At 49.8% G+C, this 19,257-nt stretch overlaps 1 long non-coding RNA gene across 1 annotated transcript in view; it reads left to right on the top strand.

The window, feature by feature from the left end:
• Nucleotides 1-606: 606 nt before the first annotated feature.
• The window catches only part of LOC130517116 (uncharacterized), a 33,114-nt gene continuing 14,463 nt past the window's right edge, over nucleotides 607-19,257 (top strand). The window contains exon 1 of the long non-coding RNA XR_008947639.1: nucleotides 607-931. This is a non-coding gene — a long non-coding RNA (uncharacterized LOC130517116). The remainder of the gene's footprint in view (nucleotides 932-19,257) is intronic.

Genomic DNA, 19,257 nt, shown 5'->3' with positions numbered 1-19,257 from the left:
TGTCTGCCTGCCCTTCCAACAATAATCTCTAACCCTGCTTATACAACTAAAGCAGATCGAAGCTTTGTATGCACAGTACGTGTGTGTGTGTGTGTGTGTGTGTGTGTGTGTGTGTGTGTGTGTGTGTGTGTGTGTGAATGAGGGCTGGCCTTGCATCTACACTACTCTCAGACAGGGTGACCCTGATTCTACCCACAATAATTCCATTAAAACTATTACAGATTTCAGCCTATTGTCATACTGATGTATGTGGAGACACAAAAGCTGTTTGCATAAGCAATGTCTGAGTGTTTTGTAAGATGGTTATGGGATTGCTAGATTAAAAAAAAGAAAGGATCAAATCTAAATATTTTTAGAAAACCCACACACACCAGCTGGATTGTTGGATTTGTGATGAGGGCCTTCCACCATTCTTGGCATCGCTCAGCAACAACCAAACAAAGATGTAGATTAAACGACCTGGTAACACTACTTGAGCATTTCAAAAAAACAAAAAGTGGCTCATGATCTTATTAGAACGAATTTAATTTTAGTTCTTTTTAAGAACTAAGCTCACCGTTTTTTCGTTGCATTACAAATTTATTTAAAGTAGTGAAACAGCGCCCCCCTGTTTCAACGGTACCCGTCATTGTGGCGAAGGTGGGTGTAGCACCTCTAGCTGATTATCGTCAAATAAACATACGTACTGTATATACAGTACTTGGTGCTCTGGGACCCGGACCTTAAATTCAATGATTTCAGTCTTCAGCGGGAACATTTCAATGTAACAACAAGCCAATTTAGCTCGTTAAGCTAATTTTGAGCTAGCTGCCATTTAATTAGCTACTTTGAGGAGTGAGTGGCGTCTCTCTCAGAAAGCAAATACACGATTTTGGCCTCTCTGGATATTTTTCCATCACCAGGCCCGGATGGCACAGACAAACCAACAAATGTGAGAGGAATTTCAATCTTCTGTCCGTGTCTGTCTTTGCTTGCTTTTCTAATGAGTGAATTAGTGTGGATTTGGAACATCCTGTCGCTTTCGGACGGTTTGTCCCGGAGCCAGACGTTGTTGCTGGGATTTATTTGCCCTCATTGTTGTGGCCTTTTGCGTGGAATAACTTTATTGCTGCTTGAATAAATTCCCGGATTTCACCAGCATCTATTTAGGGATGCAGGGCCCAAATTATATGCGAATTACCTAATTTAAGGGATCATTTGTTGGAATTTAATAGAAGAGACAGTCCGAACTAGAACTTCTGTGTATTAAACTGTTGATTAAACTATTGAGTTTAATTTAAATTTGCTTTGAGCTGGGATTACATTTCTATAGAGGGTTACGGAGTAACTAGTGGCTTTAATCAAATTTTTTGCAATGTTGTGTATAAAAGGATTCCCATGTGAACTCGTTTATGTGCACACTATATTTAGATTAAGGTCCGGGTTCTGATCAAGGCAATAATCTGATTAATGTGTTTACATTCACTACAGCTACTGGAGTAGTCCTGTTGACAGCCAACAAGGAAATATGGAGCAATCCTGTGTGTGTGTGATGTTGTTTAATGGCAACAAACCCAACCAGGAAGTGGTCCTGCTTTCTTTTACATTTTATATGAGTGTGTGTCTATTCCATCTTGTGTTCTTGCCACACTTTTTGTCCTTTATGCTGCATAAATGTGGCACAAAACAGCATGTGGGAATGTTGGGTCTGATCGGTTAAGAGTAAATTTTATATATGAGCTGCTAAATTCAATACTTGCTTATGCAGAATTATTGTTTACTTAATTAGAAGGAAGCCTCTGACTCCAGTTTGATCATAAATCAGCATTTCGTGGTTGGAGGGTGAACACATGGGCTGCCGAAGTCGTTCAGAAAGGCTCTTCGTCGTTTTCAGGGATTTTTCCTGGAAATTCCACGTGGGCTGCCATGCACTGCGCCTGTATTTGTAATGCCTGTGCTGGATTTTCATTTATATTTGTGTGTGCAGACCTGGGTGGGGGTGGGGGTGGGAAGATAAACATCATCGGGCTCTGTAGGTGGGGCCCTTATAGCGTGGGTTTGGGTGGATTTAGTGGGGGTTGCTTTGGCTTGTTCTTTGTGTGTGAATGTAGCCTGACCTTTGCACTTTAGGAATTATTTATTCTAATTAGAGCCCCCACCCCATTGAATCCGTAAACATCCTGAAGTAGATGTGTCTGGAAACCACAGCGTTGTTTGGAGGATCCTATAGATTCTATGCAGTTTACACCTATTGGGGTCAAAGGGGTGTCTGCATTGTCCTTGAATTTGTGGCGCGTGGCGCTTTAAATGTGCGTTTGTTTACGTCCCTACTGTAAATGCTCTGTTGACACCATGTCGCCTATATCACGTATGGATGCATGTATAAAATCCTCATCTGCACCAGTAGACACAAAGCCAGAATCCCCATCCCCCGCTTCCTCTTCCCTGGGGGGAGATAAGACAGTCTGTCTATCTGCTTATTCCCAGGAGGGGGGCGGGGATGGGTGTGTGGGGGGGGGGAGCTGGGGTTCTGCATAAAAGGTTATGGAGGTGGTGGGGTGGGGACAGTGCAGCCGTGTTTACAGGAAGGTTAGGTCCACTTCAGGAACTCTGATGGCCCCAGCCTGCCCCATGGTTTTACCGCACATGCATAATAAAGGCAAGTGGCTGGAACATATGGGTGCACACAAACAAAGCAGGCATGTTAGCCACCTTTGATGTTTGCTAGAAATAACACGTTCAGCGTTTTACCTGAAACGAGCTGACGGTGGCAAGAGCGCAGCTCGGTGATGCCTTAAGAAAAATGTCTCGGGTCCTTGATCTCGCACATGATGAATATCGAGTGGGTATTGATCAAAACCCCGGGTGTGTGTGTGTGTGTGTGTGTGTGTGTGTGTGTGTGTGCGCAGCTGAGATTTGCAAGGTTGGACCTGGGAACTTTTTGTTAGCGAGCGTGCCAGGGTTGCAGCTGCCTCTGCGGGGGGAGTTTTCCAGTCTGGAGTTGTTAATAGTTAAACCTGGTTTGGTGAAGTGGGAAAACTCAAGTTGTTTTGTCCAAAATAAAGCACAAAGCAGCTGTGCTAAAGATCAAAGCGGTTAGCCGTTTAGCGTTTCCATTGCTAATATAGACTGTAAATAGTTTGAGCTAGCCTGGAGACGCATCTATGGACATTATTCCATATCCAAGCTTTAACTTCAACCCTCAATAGCAACAGTTTTTTCAGCTCAACCAGCGATTGCATCTATGTGACCATCAGTTATCAGGTGATTGAATTGTTTGGAGCTGATCCGTTGCCTTAAGCCCATCACTAGACTGTCACACTCCTACTTTTTGCTAATTAGGATGTATTTAGAATTTCCAGAGTCTTTCATATAATGCCAAATCTCATTTATTGTGCCCTCTCCACACCCACACACTTCACATCACATTAAATCATCACGTATATCTCCCTCTCCGAAGCCCCCTCTTGTTCCGTATACTTATACACCCACTATAACGTAATATTACTATTATAAATCAAGAGAAATGTCAGTGAACACGCGGAACCTTCCCAGTGAAATATGATTGATAGGTGCAATATTGGCATAAGACATGGCTACAATCTCCTCTCCCTTTTCTTTTTCAATTATGTTACACAAGAAGAAACATTTCCTTCCTCTTGATTATGAATGTTATCTGTCCTGGTGAGCGTTATACCCTCGCAGACCCCCCACCCCCCCCATAGCAACAATGTCCATGTTAGACTCACTGTCACTGACGGAGTTGGATTTAATAAAGCAATGTAAATTCATTTTCAAAGGAAGGAAGTCGGCACGAGGCTCAGGGCACGGCACCCACCAGGCACGGCACCCACCAGGCACGGCACCCACCAGGCACGGCACCCACCAGGCAAGGCACCCACCAGGCACGGCACCCAGCAGGCACGGCACCCACCAGGCACGGCACCCACCAGGCGGGGCACCCACCAGGCACGGCACCCAGCAGGCACGGCACCCACCAGGCACGGCACCACCAGGCACGGCACCCACCAGGCGGGGCACCCACCAGGCCCGGCACCACCAGGCCCGGCACCACCAGGCCCGGCACCCACCAGGCACGGCACCCACCAGGCACGGCACCCACCAGGCGGGGCACCCACCAGGCCCGGCACCCACCAGGCGGGGCACCCACCAGGCCCAGCACCCACCAGGCGGGGCACCCACCAGGCACGGCACCCACCAGGCCCAGCACCCACCAGGCTCAGCACCCACCAGGCAAGGCACCCAGCAGGCGGGGCACCCACCAGGCACGTCTCTGCCACACACCACACGTAGATAAACGCCACCAATGAGACGGCGGGCCCTGAAACTCTGTAACCCTGTGAGCGGCTGGATGGAAGCCCCGCTCTGTCATCAGTAATGGCATTCCTCAGGGCAGCAGGCGGGGTTAATGGCGAGCCCCGCCACATTACCGAGCGCTCCCCCTCACGGTTTGGTGCGAGGTGACAAACGCCTCCATGTGGATTACAGAATTTCTGGCATTTTACAACCAGGTTAGCGCCACAGTGGCAGCGGCCACCTCAGCCCCGGAGCCGCGGAGCGCCGGCGTGAGTTCATTCGGCGGTTGTGCGTGTGAGTGGGCCTGTATGTTTATTCTGCGTGTAATTCAGACGGGGAGATTGTTGTGTAGACTGGAGTAAATGGGGGCTGTGGAATGTGAATGGGGGTAATCACAGCAGACCTACAGGAGTAACCAGATACGGAGGGCCAGACTTCAGAGGAGTGGGAATCCCTCCATGTTGATGACACCACCTACTGAAGGAGACACTTTGGCTGGAGCCTAAACACTGCGCCCCCCCCTCCCTTATCCCAACCCTCCCACTTTGATAGGGTTCTGATGCTCAAGAATGCAGGAATTTGACTGATTCTGGATTCCAAATGAGTCTGAGTTTGTTGCTTCATAAATTCTCGATGTGCAACACGCTAGCATTAATACAGGTTGATGCATTTTTCCTTTTGTGTATTCAAGGCTTATAAATCAGGCCTGTAATTCTCTCCACAACTCCTTGTTTCCTTGACAGCATTGGTCATAAATCCAGACTAGCTGTGTGAGCCAGTTGGAACATAAAAAGGTGACAGGATCTTCTGCACAACAGCAATTCGGCCTACGTGCAAATCCCTTTTAGCATTTAGCTAGCCGCGTTTTGTAAGCTGTCAGCCCCCACCCGCACCAGTATGAAGGCATGCGTGGCTGCTATGACCCTCAGACTGAGAGGGCACATCTCACATGAATGCTAATGCTAATACGCTAACACTATCCTATCATCGCTCCCTTCCGCCATCTTTTTTTTGAACGCATTTCCCGTTTCGCTAATCTGCCGGGAGAGTGGACGCACACAGGCGCACAACATACACAAACATACTGTATGATGCAAAGGAAATGGTTGATCTTTATCGTTCTTTCTGGAACCGACCGTGACCCCGGCGTCTTCCTCTTCAAAACATCCTGTCTGACAGAGAGAGAAGGAAGATGGAATAGACGATATCATTCTTACACCTTACTGGTCGCTCTGAGCGTTGCTCCACCGCTTGCGTTAGCGTTCCTTTAATGGACACGTCCCCACCTGTCAGTTAATCTATGGGACCCAAATGTAATTTATCACTATAAGAAACGGCCATGTAGAAACACTTAATTGGCACTTTTCACGCCAATTAAGCATCCTCGGGAAAAGAAAAATCATTAATAGCTCACAGTATCCATTACTATTCACAGCAGATTGAGCATTTAAGGAGGGAAAACCCTCATGAAGGATAAATCCTTCAGGGAATGTTTGGCAAGTGTCTGACACAAGCAAGATAGTCAATGCATACACAGTGAATTATATGCATATGCGCTCATGCGTGCACGGGGCGTGCACAGATGCACACACCCGTTTGGACTCTTTCTAGTATTGTACTGTAGAACCCCAGGGCCTTGTTATTTCAACAGCAGGATCAAAGCCCTGGTGTTGATCGGGGGGGCAAAGAGATGACTTAACATTTGGTTTTACTCTAATTATCTTCTTGCTGGATGCGAGCAGAACACAAGTGGTACAGGCGCCGCTGTCTGCTCATCCTTAACGGCAGCCCGAGAGCTCGTTAATGATCCGCTTTTCTTCTGCTGCTGACTGAGTCGTTATCTACTCAGACTACAGTAACAACAGCGGCTCGCCTCGCGAACACTTTATAGCTTTTTGCCCTCCAGCGAAGACAATTGAGCTGAATGGATTTTCTGTTGTTGCGCCCCCATCATTGATGGCTGATATTTAGAAAAAAGTCTCCTCTATACTGAGCCCTGGCCCTTGGGTTCTTTTTCACCTTTTTACTAAGTGTGTGTGTGTGTGTGTGTGTGTGTGTGGTGTGTGTGTGTGTGTGTGTGTGTGTGTGTGTGTGTGTGTGTGTGTGTGTGTGTGGTAATGAGAATATGACTTGAGGAGTACAGGACGTGGAAGTTGCAGTACCTTTTCTGGCCACACCTTTCTGGACCCGACGACATTATTAAATTTGCCTCTTTCTTTTTTTCTTTTCGGTGGTTTTGGTTGCTATAGAGATTAGTTGGGTATCCTGCTGAATTCAACACGAACGCGCAGCGCGAGTTGCGTAACGCCTGCAGCCGCAGCGCACACGCACCTGCCTGCACCTGTTGGTGGCTGGTTCAGCATCCGGGGAGACCTTTGTGATGCGTGATGGAGCAGCGTGCACGCCGCCACGTCGTGTTATATTACTTTACATCTTCCGGGTCGCTGTAAGAGATATTTTAGCGCTGGTACCTACAGGTGATTATGCATGCTGCATGTCCCTGACTTTGAATTATTTAGTCCGCCCTGATCATGGAGCACATTTATATGCACAGTTGGGTTGAAGCTACCAGCCCGGCGAGGCACCGAACCGCCGTCCTTGCACGGACGCATCAATCGAATGACCCAAGTGTGTCGGGTTCCTCCCAGAAGGTGACACCTTCTAAACTTTCAGGTTGTTGAAGCCGAGTTGGCTCACTTCCTGCTCACGTTACCGATCAGAGCGCGCAACAAACCTGCTAGCTAGCAGCAAACGCTACACAACCAGTCTGACTTTAAGATTTTCATCTAGGCCTAAAGAGATCAGGGCCATCCAGAACTCCTCTAATGAGTTATCAGTGTTCTTCCTGCCTGTGTGAGGGAGCTCCACCCTTCTCTCCTTCACCCCTCTCCCATCTGTCTCTGAGTGGTCCTTTCCTGTTGTCTTTCGCTGAGGACAAACCAACAGCAGTGACGTACTTCCGCGTCATTCCGGGCAAGCTGCACATCTGCAAATAAACACGCAGATGCTTGAAGAAGCAAGAAGATCAGCACAAGAGGGGAAAACTAGAAGATAATGAGATAATGGGGAAGGAAAACTTCCTGAAAGTTCTGCTTGGGCTGCATGGAGCAACATTGTTTCCATTTAGTAAAAATAGCCAGAAAACATTTACTTAAGTCAACTCTGGTCCTCAGATACTTTGTGAGCCAAATATTCTTCTTTCTTTCACACCTCTTGCAGGATATAATGCATCAGTTCACGGCTGGATTCTTCTGATCGCCGCTCCTGAACTGGGTCTGAATGAAAATGGTGGGACTAGTGAGTAATGGGAAGCAGATGCTGGGGCTCATCCAGTACCTGCCGGCAGTCATCTGGGGGGGGGGGGGGGGGGGCGGACAAGCTTCACACGGGCGATGATGTTGAGGTCTTCTGCTGCGAGGAGGCGGTGAAAATGTTTTTTATTCTAATTTTCTGAAGCTTTAAGCCAACAAAGGGCAGATGTGCATTAAAGGTTTTCATCTTTTTATCGCGATCACTCTTCAGTCTAAGGAGAGTTGCTCACGCTTTATGTCCCTCATTTCATTGGCTTGCATTAAGTTGAAAAGATATGGAAATTAAAGAAATAATGTTACAAGATATCTTTTATTGCTTTTCAAGGCTGCAAGGTTCTCTTTACTAAACTGTGATCAAATGACAGGTCCAGTCTGTTAAACTCTCCTCAGATGATTGACAGTCAGGGTCTGTCTCCAGGCAGGGACGCTGCTTTTGTGGTGAGGTTTATTGCAGAATTTATGTTGTTAATGTTTAGGGAGCATTTGTTAGATTCTGCAGTCATATAGTACGGATGCTGTGGCCTTAAGATACAATTGTAGTTCTTATTTCTCTCAATTATCATAAGATTTCAGGATGTCTCTGAACCATAAACCAGAGATTATTTCCTCCATTATTTTCCACACTATAGAAAAGTGTAGAAATTACCCAGGAAAGCATCTAAAAAACACAAAATATTGATTTTAAAACACAATCTGCGCATTTAGGATATCATTAGCGTGCACTGATATTTCCTCTTTACATTAAAACGTCATTTGTGTGAAGATCCAATGCATTTCCAAAAAGCAGAAATATGTCGGAATTCAAATGCTTAGTTTAAGTCTTAGAGAAAGTCTCAATGTGCAGAGACACATTCCAGCTCTACTGTTGCTAAGCAACTGCATGCCTCAAAGTCTGTGGAATTTAAACAGAAGAAGGGATCCAATTTTCCCGGGGGCCGATTTCAATGTTGCGCCTGTCTTAGAGGGTCTCTGGACATGGGAGCAGAACCCATCTGGAGCTGAGGGGGTGTGTGTGTGTGGGGGTGTGTGTGTCTGTCTCTGTCTGTTGTCTGTGTTGGTGTGTGTGTCTGTCTGTGCGTGTGTGTGTTGTGTCTGTCTGTCTGTTGTTTGTGTGGGTGTGTGTCTGTGTGTGTGTGTCTGTTGTCTGTGTGTGTGTTGTGTGTCTGTGTGTCTGTGTGTCTGTTGTCTGTGTGTGTTGTGTGTCTGTCTGTTGTCTGTCTCTGTGTGTGTCTGTTGTGTGTGTGTGTGTGTGTCTGTTGTCTGTGTGTGTGTGTGTTGTGTGTCTGTCTGTCTGTGTGTGTGTCCGTGGGTGTGTTGTGTCTGTCTGTGTGTGCGTCTGTCTGTCTGTGTCAGTCTGCGTGTGTGCGTGCGTCTGTCTGTCTGTGTGTGTCTGTGTCCTCGCTCCGCCACGGTCGGCGTGCACGTTGAAACGGGTCACACTCACACGGGCTAATTCACGCAGACGTGTTTGAACCAGACTCCGATCCTAATCAGGTAACCAACTTACCTGATCGGGACAAATTGTGTTTCCACCTGCCGGGGTGGGTGGGGGGTGGGGGGGGGGGGGGCTGTGTCTGGGTTTAGGCTTCAGTGGACGTCTGGGTGTGTCTTTGGTGAGGGCAGCAGAAAGCAGAATGGCAGGGCGGTGCATTATTCATGGGCGGTAGTGCTCTCGTGGATTTGAAAATGGGTCACCAAATATTTGGGCGTTGACCAGGATGGAGCGTTCCGGTTCTTCTGCAGCTTGATGTGCAGGAGCGATGGAGGAGGGAGCCGTTGGGTCTCCACCAAGAGCTGCACTCTTCACCTTTCAGGAGCACGTGTTAGAGTGAGTTCTCCTGCATATTCATGACGACGGCCCACATTCAGCGTCTGACCAGCTGAGACACACACACACACACACACTCACACACACACACCACACACACACACACACACACACACACACACACACTCACACACACACACACTCACACACACACACAGCGCCATTTACTGTGGCATGCTGAACTCTTCCTGACCCGTTACATTTCTGTTGGAGCCGAAAAGCTCATCCAGTTCACGACATTGATTTCACTCAGCCAGTCAATTAGCTAGCCGGTCAGTCATCCAGCTCACCGCCCAGGCGGTCGGACTCACCCTTTTTTTTTGGGAACATTTCAGCTGGGTGTTTGGGTGTGAGTGAGCATTAGGGATGAGATTTGAAGGAGATTACCAAGGACCAGAAAGCTGCCTGGGGGCTCCGTGTGCTGCTCAGCAGAACTGCTGCCATCTCTGCCGCATTACTGCTGGAAAGCTGCAGCGTGTGTCATTCCCTCTTCCTCTCTGGGTCCCTCTGATTCATTAAGTGGTTCAGACATTGAAAAACATGACTGCAGGGTGCCGGGAGTGATATCTAGGTCTCCTCGTCGTGTCTCTTCTTTTGAAGATGTTCAACCATTTGTGGACTGTGGTCACCAGCACCGCGTACCGTTTTAGCCTTGGACCAGCGTCTCACGTGGGCGAGGCGTGCCTCTGATGTTCAACTCTGGGGACGGAGCCACTACTTTGTGTCCCTGAAGAGGACGTCTGCCCTAATTATTCATGTTGCTAATGCGCTCATGTGGTTGTCTGAGATGGTCGCTACGTTGGTCGCTACGTTGGTGCCAGGGTTCTAGGACAGAACACAATCTTGTTGTATTTGTTGTTTGCACATGGTTTAAACATGTAGATAAGCAGTTTAGCGTAGTTATGGGCAACGTTCCCTCTAATTTCTCATGTGTCTGGGCAGACACACAAGCTCCCCGAGCACACTGAGGACCACTGAGCAACATCAGAGGGCCACGCTGTGGCCACACACCAGCATCAGGCTTGTTCAAAACCTCGGATCATAGCAAGTTACATGGTTAATAAAAGAATCAATTTCTTTTTTACTTTGGCTTGATGAGTGGGTGTGTCTCTGCCCGCTCGTTTCGCCATGATAAGGGATTAGCCTTTGCGTCTCTTAACTCCGCTGCACTGCTGTTAGCTAGCTAACGTGCACGGCGAGTAAAGGCAGGGCACGTACGCAAACACTGTCAATGCTGATTGGCTGCGTAGCGGAAGTGAACTGTATCGGATTATTGGCTGGACACCTGTCGTCATTGAGTTACGTTGCGAAATGGTACAGAAAACAATATTACTGGTCTAATTAACCAGATTATACCAGTTCTAAAATTAGATATTTATTAATACGTTTCTGTTGAATTTTATTTTGTGCGCTGCATAGATTTTCTTGTGCGCTGAGTATGTGCAAGCAGTGCGGGATTGCGCAAGCGCGCAGCTTAGAGGGAACATCGGTTATGGGTGTTTCTCGTTGCACGAGGCGTCACCACGGCAACCACAAAGTGTATAATTAGAGCCACTGAAATTGCGGCACATTTCTGGAACTCACTGTTGCCAGAGGAGTGCACTTACCTGTCCTGTCTTCAGATAAGACCACTGTTTGGGGGTTTAATGGACTGGAAGTAAGGACACTTGGGCAACATACAGGCAGCTGTGGGTGGAAGATACCCTCTTGCCCCTGTGATTTACGCGTCACTTGTTTATGGAGCTGTGTCTTGGGGCAAGTATTCAGCCTGTGTGTCATCAGACTATTTCTTAAGTTAAAAGATTAAATGTGGGTGAGTGAAGTGCAGGAGGGCTCCTGCAGTAATGTATAGTAATGTATATCCTCACAGGGGGGGAGGAGGGCCAACAGGAGAACTGGAACATTTTTATAGTTTTATATTTATATTCATATTCTATTTAATTTATTCTATTTTATTTCTTATTTTATTATATTTTTATTATCTTTAATAGGTTTAATGGGGTGTAATGGTGGTGGGAAATTTTGTAGATACTTGTAGATCTTTGGAGATGCTAATTTCCCTGGTGGACACCCCCTAAAGGGATCAATAAAGTACTCTTGAATCTTGAATCTTGTATATTCACTGTGCTTGTAGTCATTTTTACTCATTTTGATCCCATAGTTGCACATCAAAGATGCCCATAGCAACATGTGTGGCTGTTGCTGTGTATTCAGCCTCAGCACGTACTAAACCATCAAATATGTCTACCCCGAGAACGTGCAGCTGCCCTTAAAAGGGAAAGGAGCAGGAAATTGGAGCAAACGTCACAATCTCAGGAAGAATCTGCGTGGACCGGCAGGCCAAGGCGAATCACAGCTCGTCTTTTCCTTCAGAAAGAAAATGAGCATCTCCGCGTGGTTGTGGTCAAGGCAAGACGGCGGTCTTTTCAGAAAGGTCCAGCTGGTACGGCTGGTATTTCTGCTGGCTGTGATCAGCTTCTGCAGTAGCGTTCTGATCATCTCACAGGGCTGGAACGAACGTAAAACGACCCGCACGCACAAAACAATGATGTGTACCATCATGTCCTGGCAGCGAGGACGTGATGTTTCTGCTCTCATACGAGCATCAGCACAATGAGATGGAGAAGACTTGAGTCACGCTCAGAATACAGCCCAAAATATCAAAACATCAGCGCTTCCCATGGATGAATCCATATTTGTGACATGCCAGCTGCGCTGTGCTGATGCGTGGAGGCACGGAGTCATATGTGTGGACACGACTGCCTGCTGGGGGGGGGGGACAAAAATCAGTCTGGTCCACGGTGGAAAAAATCATCACGTCAACCCAAAATTGAACGGGAGCGTGAGAGACGGGAGGGGGAGGGAGGTGGTGTGGAAGCACAGAAAAAGCTGGGTGAGAAATCAGCCGCGTGTGTGTGTGTGTGTGTGTGGTGTGTGTGTTGTGTGTGTGTGTGGTGTGTGTGTGTGTGTGTGTGTGTGTGTGTGTGTCCCCGTGTCACCTCTTTTCTCTGCACCACAACTTGTGAGGGTGACAGCCTGTGAGTGAACAGGACGCAGAGGAGACCGTGGAGGTGTGAGAGTGTGTGTGTGAGAGTGTGTGTGAGAGTGTGTGGTTCCAAATGAGTGGGATGTCTCGCAGCTAGCTCGAACACACTGACACTTTTGTATTGTAAGCACTATCTTTCAAATCTCTATAAATATTTCTCCTTAATTAAAGCACAAATCTTAGGACATAAATATTTATTTAACGATCTTCAAACATATGAAGGCATTGTGGGAAATCTTTATCTCTCCCCGTCTCTCTCTATAGTATATGGCCTTTAATCATTTGCTGGTTTTCGCTTTTCTCGACGTCTCAGCAGTTTATTGCAATAACTGATAGAATTCTCTAATTAATGCAATCAACCAACTGCTAATGAGGAGTTCTGTGAGCTTCATTTGCTTTTGCAGCAAATTAGCAGTTTGATAGTGGCTGATGATGAGATCGGCCACTAAAGAACCTGTAAGGACAAAAAATCCTGCATTCATGGACTGAATCAAGGAGCACAGCTTGTGTGTGTGTGTGTGTGTGTGTGTGTGGTGTGTGTGTGTGTGTGGTGTGTGTGTGTGTGTGTGTGTGTGTGTGTGTGAACATGGTTGTCGCATCTGAAGCAGCCCCAGTTGTATACTCATGGCACCACGATTCAATTATAAGGAGCCAGTGCTTTGCCTGAATATTAATCTGGGGGCCCAAACTTAATTTGTCTGGCGATGGGGGACACGGGCCCATATGGCTCCCCGTGCATCGGTGTGGCTGCGTGTGCGGCTGCGAGGTGGGGGATGTGCGCCGATCGTGAGCTACCGAGGGACCGTCGCTACGCTGATTAGTTTGTTGGAGGCAGTCATCTCGAGGAAAAGTGTAGCCACGTGCTACGTCTCTGCTGGAATATATACGCGCATAGACGTACGCTGAAAACCCCCCAGCTGCTTATGTAGCTGACACCCCCCTCCCCCATCCCCGTCCCCGCCCCCCTGTCCTCGCCACATTGACTCCAGTCCTCCGGGACAGGAGCAGCAGCGGCCCCAGGGCACCAACACAACCTCTCCTTGACCTCCCCGCGTGCGAGCGACCTTCCTGTGACGTGTGAGGTGAGCTTTCCTACTGGCGCCGAGGTCAAAGGCAGCGGCGGAGGGGATGCAGACGTGTTTGGGGGGGGGGGGGGTGTAGGAGAGATATGGAGATGGGGCAGGGAGGGAGCTGGCACAAAGAGTGTGCGTGAGTAGATGCGAGACGTTGGGGAGGGGGTGGGAAACGAGCAGCTTATCCAGGGTCTCGCACATTCTGCCTCACGGGATTCTTTCCTTTTTCGTCGCTCATCAACAGGAAGCAGCAGCACATTAAAGACGCACACGTGGAGCCTACACGCGTGGCTCTACCCCTGTTTATGTGTGTTCTGTGTGATTACTTCAGTGACCTTCATGATTGAAGGTCACTGAAGTAGCTTCAGTGACCTTCATGATTGAAGGTCACTGAAGTAGCTTCAGCCCGGCCCGGCCCAGGTTCGCCGGTCTGGACGGGACGCGTGTGCTGCCATAAATAGATCAGCCGTGACTGCGGTTCTGAAGCTTTTCACACCTGCATGTTAATTCTGACATGTGTGTGTTTCCCTTGGCTCTGACGGGAGTGTTAAGACAAACCCGGTGCTTAATTAGCAGCCAGGCCGTCACCACACACACACACACACACACACACACACACACACACACGCACACACATACCCACACGCCCGGCTGTCCTGTAAACACACACGGAAGGAAAAGGTGAATCCGAGCGGCGTGCAGATTAAAGTGAGTCATGTGACTTCCAGAGAGGCTCCATCACCAGCCTGTCCTTCCTCCCTGCCTCTCACACCATCCCCCACCGCGCCACGCGCACGCATCCCTGCTGTAAACTGCACACATGTGCGGGCCGTGTGCTTTATTAATAATTTAGATGGATGGATCCACCGTTGGAACAAGGAGGAAACACGTTCCAGCTCTGCGGTGGCTCATCCATAGTCGGTGTGTGTGGGAGAGCGACCGGGTTTAATATGGTCTCACCTTAACCAGCTCGGGCGTATCGATAACGGCCCGATCCGTTTGAGGAAACGGATCATCTCGATCTGGCGGCCGATGGCTTTGTCGATAACGCCATATTAGTGAGGACGCTCCAGCGATGGAACGAGTGCTGCTTCGTTTTGGGATCAAAGGGGTTTTCTGTCCGATCAATTAGTAAATATTGATGAACAGATTAGGTCGGGCGTGTAGAAGTGTGAATGGCGTGCACGGCATAACCCCTCCCCCCCAGGCTTTTGTGCAAAGAAGCGAGCCTCTCACCTTGAGTAAGATTGGAAACATTCAGTTACCACGACAACATTGCTCTAAAACACCTACTGGCCCCGGGAATGAAAAGCAGCACGACCATCACAACCGCTAAAAACTTTCAGAACGCGGTGTGTGGGCACTCGATCGTAGGCACATCCAGCGCACGCGCGCGCTCGCTCACGCGTGTGTGCGCTCAGTCTTCCGAGCCGGAACCACGCGTCACTCTTCCCAGAAGCGTGGCGCAGCCGCGATGACACCAAATGTCGCTCTTGTCTGGCGGCGGCGTCGCCACGGCGTCTCCTCCAGAGGCTTGAAAGGGGCCATGAATGGCTCTTTGTCTGCGGCCCCCGTGTCTGAAGTGCAGCCGCGGAGGCACGCACACACACATCCGCCTCCCATCATCCAGTTACTTTTAATTGGGAGGGGGCTCGGGGCAGATTACATTAAAGTTCCATTGACTGTTGAATGGACAACTTGGCAGCTTCCCAGAAGCGAAGCCAAAACAACAGAATCTTTGTGGGTGGGCACAGTTCCGAACACCCCCCCCCTCTATTTTAATAAATGAGACAATCCAATCAACACTTGTATTATTTCAGATAAAACCCGGCACTTTGTCCCCTGTCTGACCATGAGCGAGGGGTCTTCTTCTCTGGGGGCCGATCATACAACCCTCGCTGTGTCGGTGTCGCAGCGAGGGAAGACCAGCACCTGTCAGCTTCCCTTCCTGATTGAAGGAACGTTCTTCCCGAGCCCACGCCTAACGAGGTGACCCCCCGACGACCCTCTGACATCAGCCCAGAAGCATCACCGGCTGACGGCCAACTCCGGCTCTGAGGATGGCGTGGGAGGACGCGGAACGGTGGGATTACGCTGACATTGTTCCCAAAAGACGCCTCCACGTGAGTCCACAGCAGGGAAAACCGATGGCAGGAAGTGAACCACGCGCGGCTCCTATAGATGATTCTATAGACGGACAGTGATGGGCGGCTGGCGGCCCCCTCGCGCCCCTGCCTAACATGTCCTGAATCAAATGTGCGCGTCGTATCATCGGATCAGCGTTTTAGAAGCCTTTCTGATGGGATCAGCAGTGAATCCTGCGCTGGCGTAACCAGCGCTCCGGAGTGTAAACAGTAAACAATGTTTCCATTACCAGAGGTAAAATTGCCCCGTGTTACACGCCTGTGTTGTTTTTTCCATGAATATATTGCTGAGGTCGGCAGGAGGCTGTAGACTCCAGCATTAGCATTAGCGTTAGCATTATTGGACGCCATGAAGCCATCTCCATTCTGCTCATTTGTTCTGGTCCTGGCTACCAGCCGTGCACGCAGACAGGCTGAGGCAGCGTCACGCCCGTGGCCGTGCAGGTGACCCGGGGAAGTGGCGTCCCGCGTGGTTGACGGACCCGTCGTGTTCCGATTGGGCCGACCGTCTACAGGCCGTCATCTCCCCGAGGCCGGTCTCTGACGGGCAGATTTTAGCTGATAGATGTTCAGTCCACAAAGTGTGAACGCGAGGGGGGGGGGGCAACAACAGCGGCACACACACGTGGTCGTGTGCGAGGGGATGGAGGCGGGGGGGCTGTGCATGTACTGGAACATGAAAGACTTCACAGCGGTTAACCTGCTGGGGTGGAAACAGAAAAACTAATGAAGACGTTGTGAATAATTCACACGCCGGCCACTTGTTTGTGATGATTAATTCACTTTCTGTTTTCCTGCTCTTTGTTATCAGACTTCAAAGCTGCGAACAAGCCCAAACTGCCGCCAACTGACACCAGCGCGCTCTTAATTAGTCGAGTTAACCGGGCTCTCGGCTCATCGCGCGCGGCGAACGCGTTTTCTGTGTCGGCCTTGAGCGTACAGATCGCTTCCTCTGTTGTCGGATGTTCCCACCGTTGTACTGGCGGCCGGGCGCCGCTGTTAAATAAACATGGAGCGCAGAGGGAGGGGGGGGGGGCTGGAAGTTGGGGCGGTGGCCGGTCCGGATGGCCGATTTGCATTTCCTCCATCTTCTGCAGACCCTCTCTTCAGTTTTGCTGCCGCAGAACTTTGATTTCCCCCCTCGGAAGTTCATGTTGCCTAGCGACAAGGTCGTGCTCGTGGCTGCAGGAGCGGCGGTTGTTAGGCGTGAGCCTGGCAACAGAGATGGCAGGTGTTGGTTCCCGCCACGCGTCTGCAGACACTTCGTCCTCCTCCTGCGACGAGCAGGAGACATCCTGCCCCCGCAGCCTGATGCCTCCAGTGTCTGCACACACACACAGCGTGCACGTGTGCGTGTGTGTATCGACCGACGTGCACAGTGCCGACCTGTTGGCGGCTCAGAATGTTTAAATGTTGAAAAAAGGTTTCCTTCTGGGTGGTTTACCTTCTGGGGGGGTGTTGTCGCTGCCCTGTCTGTCAGTGTAGCTGGTGGCGCCTTCAGGTGACCCCAGACTCGCACCTGGCACAGCTGCGCCGCCACATCTGGAGCATCTGCAGCCGTTCACCGCGACACGGTTCCGCCTTTCAGAGAGAACGCGAGCGAAGCTTCCTCCCACGGCCCCACAAACCCGGCCCGCTTCGTTTACCCACACGGCAGGCGTCTCGTCTGAACCCAAACATTCAGGAAGTGAGCAGGTCATGACATCACTTCCTCCGCCGCAGGTTCAGGAAACAAATTGGGGACTTTGTAGTTTCCACTGCGCTGGAGCTGATCAAGATGGTGCCGACGTTGGCACATGAACCAGGGCGGCGTCACCACCGGTTCGGACCTGGTCGTTGCCTCAAACCAGCTAAAACAGAACCTGCTTTTTGGGCTTTGGAATAAACTCCAGCTCAGTAGCGGGCGCCAAGATGGAAAGGTCAAAAGAGCGAGCTAAAAGCACCGCGTAGCCCACAGATATCGATCTCTCCCACAGTAGGAAAACATCTGGGGACGCTGCTGTGTGCTTCAGCTCCACTTTGTTCTCAGCAGATTCTGGCCTCGGCACCTTTGGACCCAACACCGCAAACGTTCAGCTCCGGTTTTGTTTGCGTCCCGATCAAACGCTCTTTGGACGGAAGGACGCGCTAAAAGAAGTAAACACGATTTGCGAAACCCCCCTTCCCGCCAGACGAGACGCATCCACGCGGAGATACCGGAAAGTGGGACGCGCAGCCCCCCCCCCTCGCCTTTGATTTGTCATCAAAGCGGTCCCCGCTTTTGTCTGGTAGCGGCGTGAACCAGTGGGAGTCACCACACTGACAAAATGTTGGGGGCGGCAGACAGAAATTGATGTTGGCAACCCTTTCCTGGCGTTCCGGCTCTTCCTCCCAAAGACGCGTGCTTCCAGCAGGTCCCCTTAGCGTTTCACTGGAATCTGGAATATTGATTAGCTGAGCAACGGCTTCCCAACCCAGTTAATTCCATCTCATTCATGATGGTAACGCCTTTGTAGGAAATAAACCCCTATAGCGGCGATGTGGTCTGCCTATAAATCCTATACGGTGCTCTTTATGTTATGGTTGCTCCCACCACATTATGCAGCCGGCAGGGCGCCATGCCCCGGGGGCGGAAAAGCCTGTTTGGCTTCCAGTCCCGGGCAGTTGCCAGCCGTTCCTCAACCGGCTGTTAAAGGCTTCCTTATTTTTCCTTAATGTATACATGCTTCATTTTATCTCCTCCGACGGCGTTACTGCGTTACCTCGGCTAGAAAACACAGCCTGAAATAGGTTTTGCGACACGAGATGCATTTGATGTCGCACCGGCGCCGCTCATGTTTATGGAGCAGCGCTGAAGGTCGTCTTCTCCGTTCCAGGGACGGGCCTCTCAGCAGGGAGCCAACCCTCGCTGCTCAGGGCTCCTGGTGGGACGGGAGCCCCAGGCGGGTGTCAGGGTGGACCACGGGACGGGCTGAACACACGCTCCGCACGGGACGCCTGATATGACTCCAGCACGCACGTGTCGCTGGCACAGGGGCGGCTGGACACCCCAGGTATCAGACCAGGTGCCCCTGAGCACTGGCTGCTAGTTAGTGCTGATACTCGACCAAGTCTTGCCTGAAACTGGGGTGAAAAGGTTTAACATCAATGACCTACAGAGGTCATTCAGGACTAGTTCAACCAAAGTAGCTCAACCTACTGTCATTAAATGACTTTAATGTCATGAGTTTACCTTTGCGTAACAATTAGACTGCTCGTTTTCTTTAGCTGAGGTTGTTCACGCTTCAAACAACATCTTTGTTCTTCACATACTGTTACATTTAAACGAGGCGTGTTTATTTTACTCTGTTTTATCCTGCTAATTTAAATGTGTCGTCGTCTCTGCGCAGTCGTTTTCAGCCTGTCATTATGTGATGATAGAGTTTGGGGACCTCAAGCATTAACGAGCAGCATCGTCACGGCAACCTAACATGCTGGTGCAGTGAAACGTCTCAGAACCGATGAGACGGATCAGACCCTCCACAATCTACATGATGCAGCGTCTGCAACAGCATTAAACTAATGATGTCATCCATCGGCT

Source organism: Takifugu flavidus, chromosome 20 (assembly GCF_003711565.1).
Source record: "Takifugu flavidus isolate HTHZ2018 chromosome 20, ASM371156v2, whole genome shotgun sequence".
NCBI classification, from domain to species: Eukaryota; Metazoa; Chordata; class Actinopteri; order Tetraodontiformes; family Tetraodontidae; genus Takifugu; species Takifugu flavidus.
The sequence above is the reverse complement of the archived record's forward strand: the minus strand, read 5'-3'. Positions and strand labels throughout refer to the sequence as shown.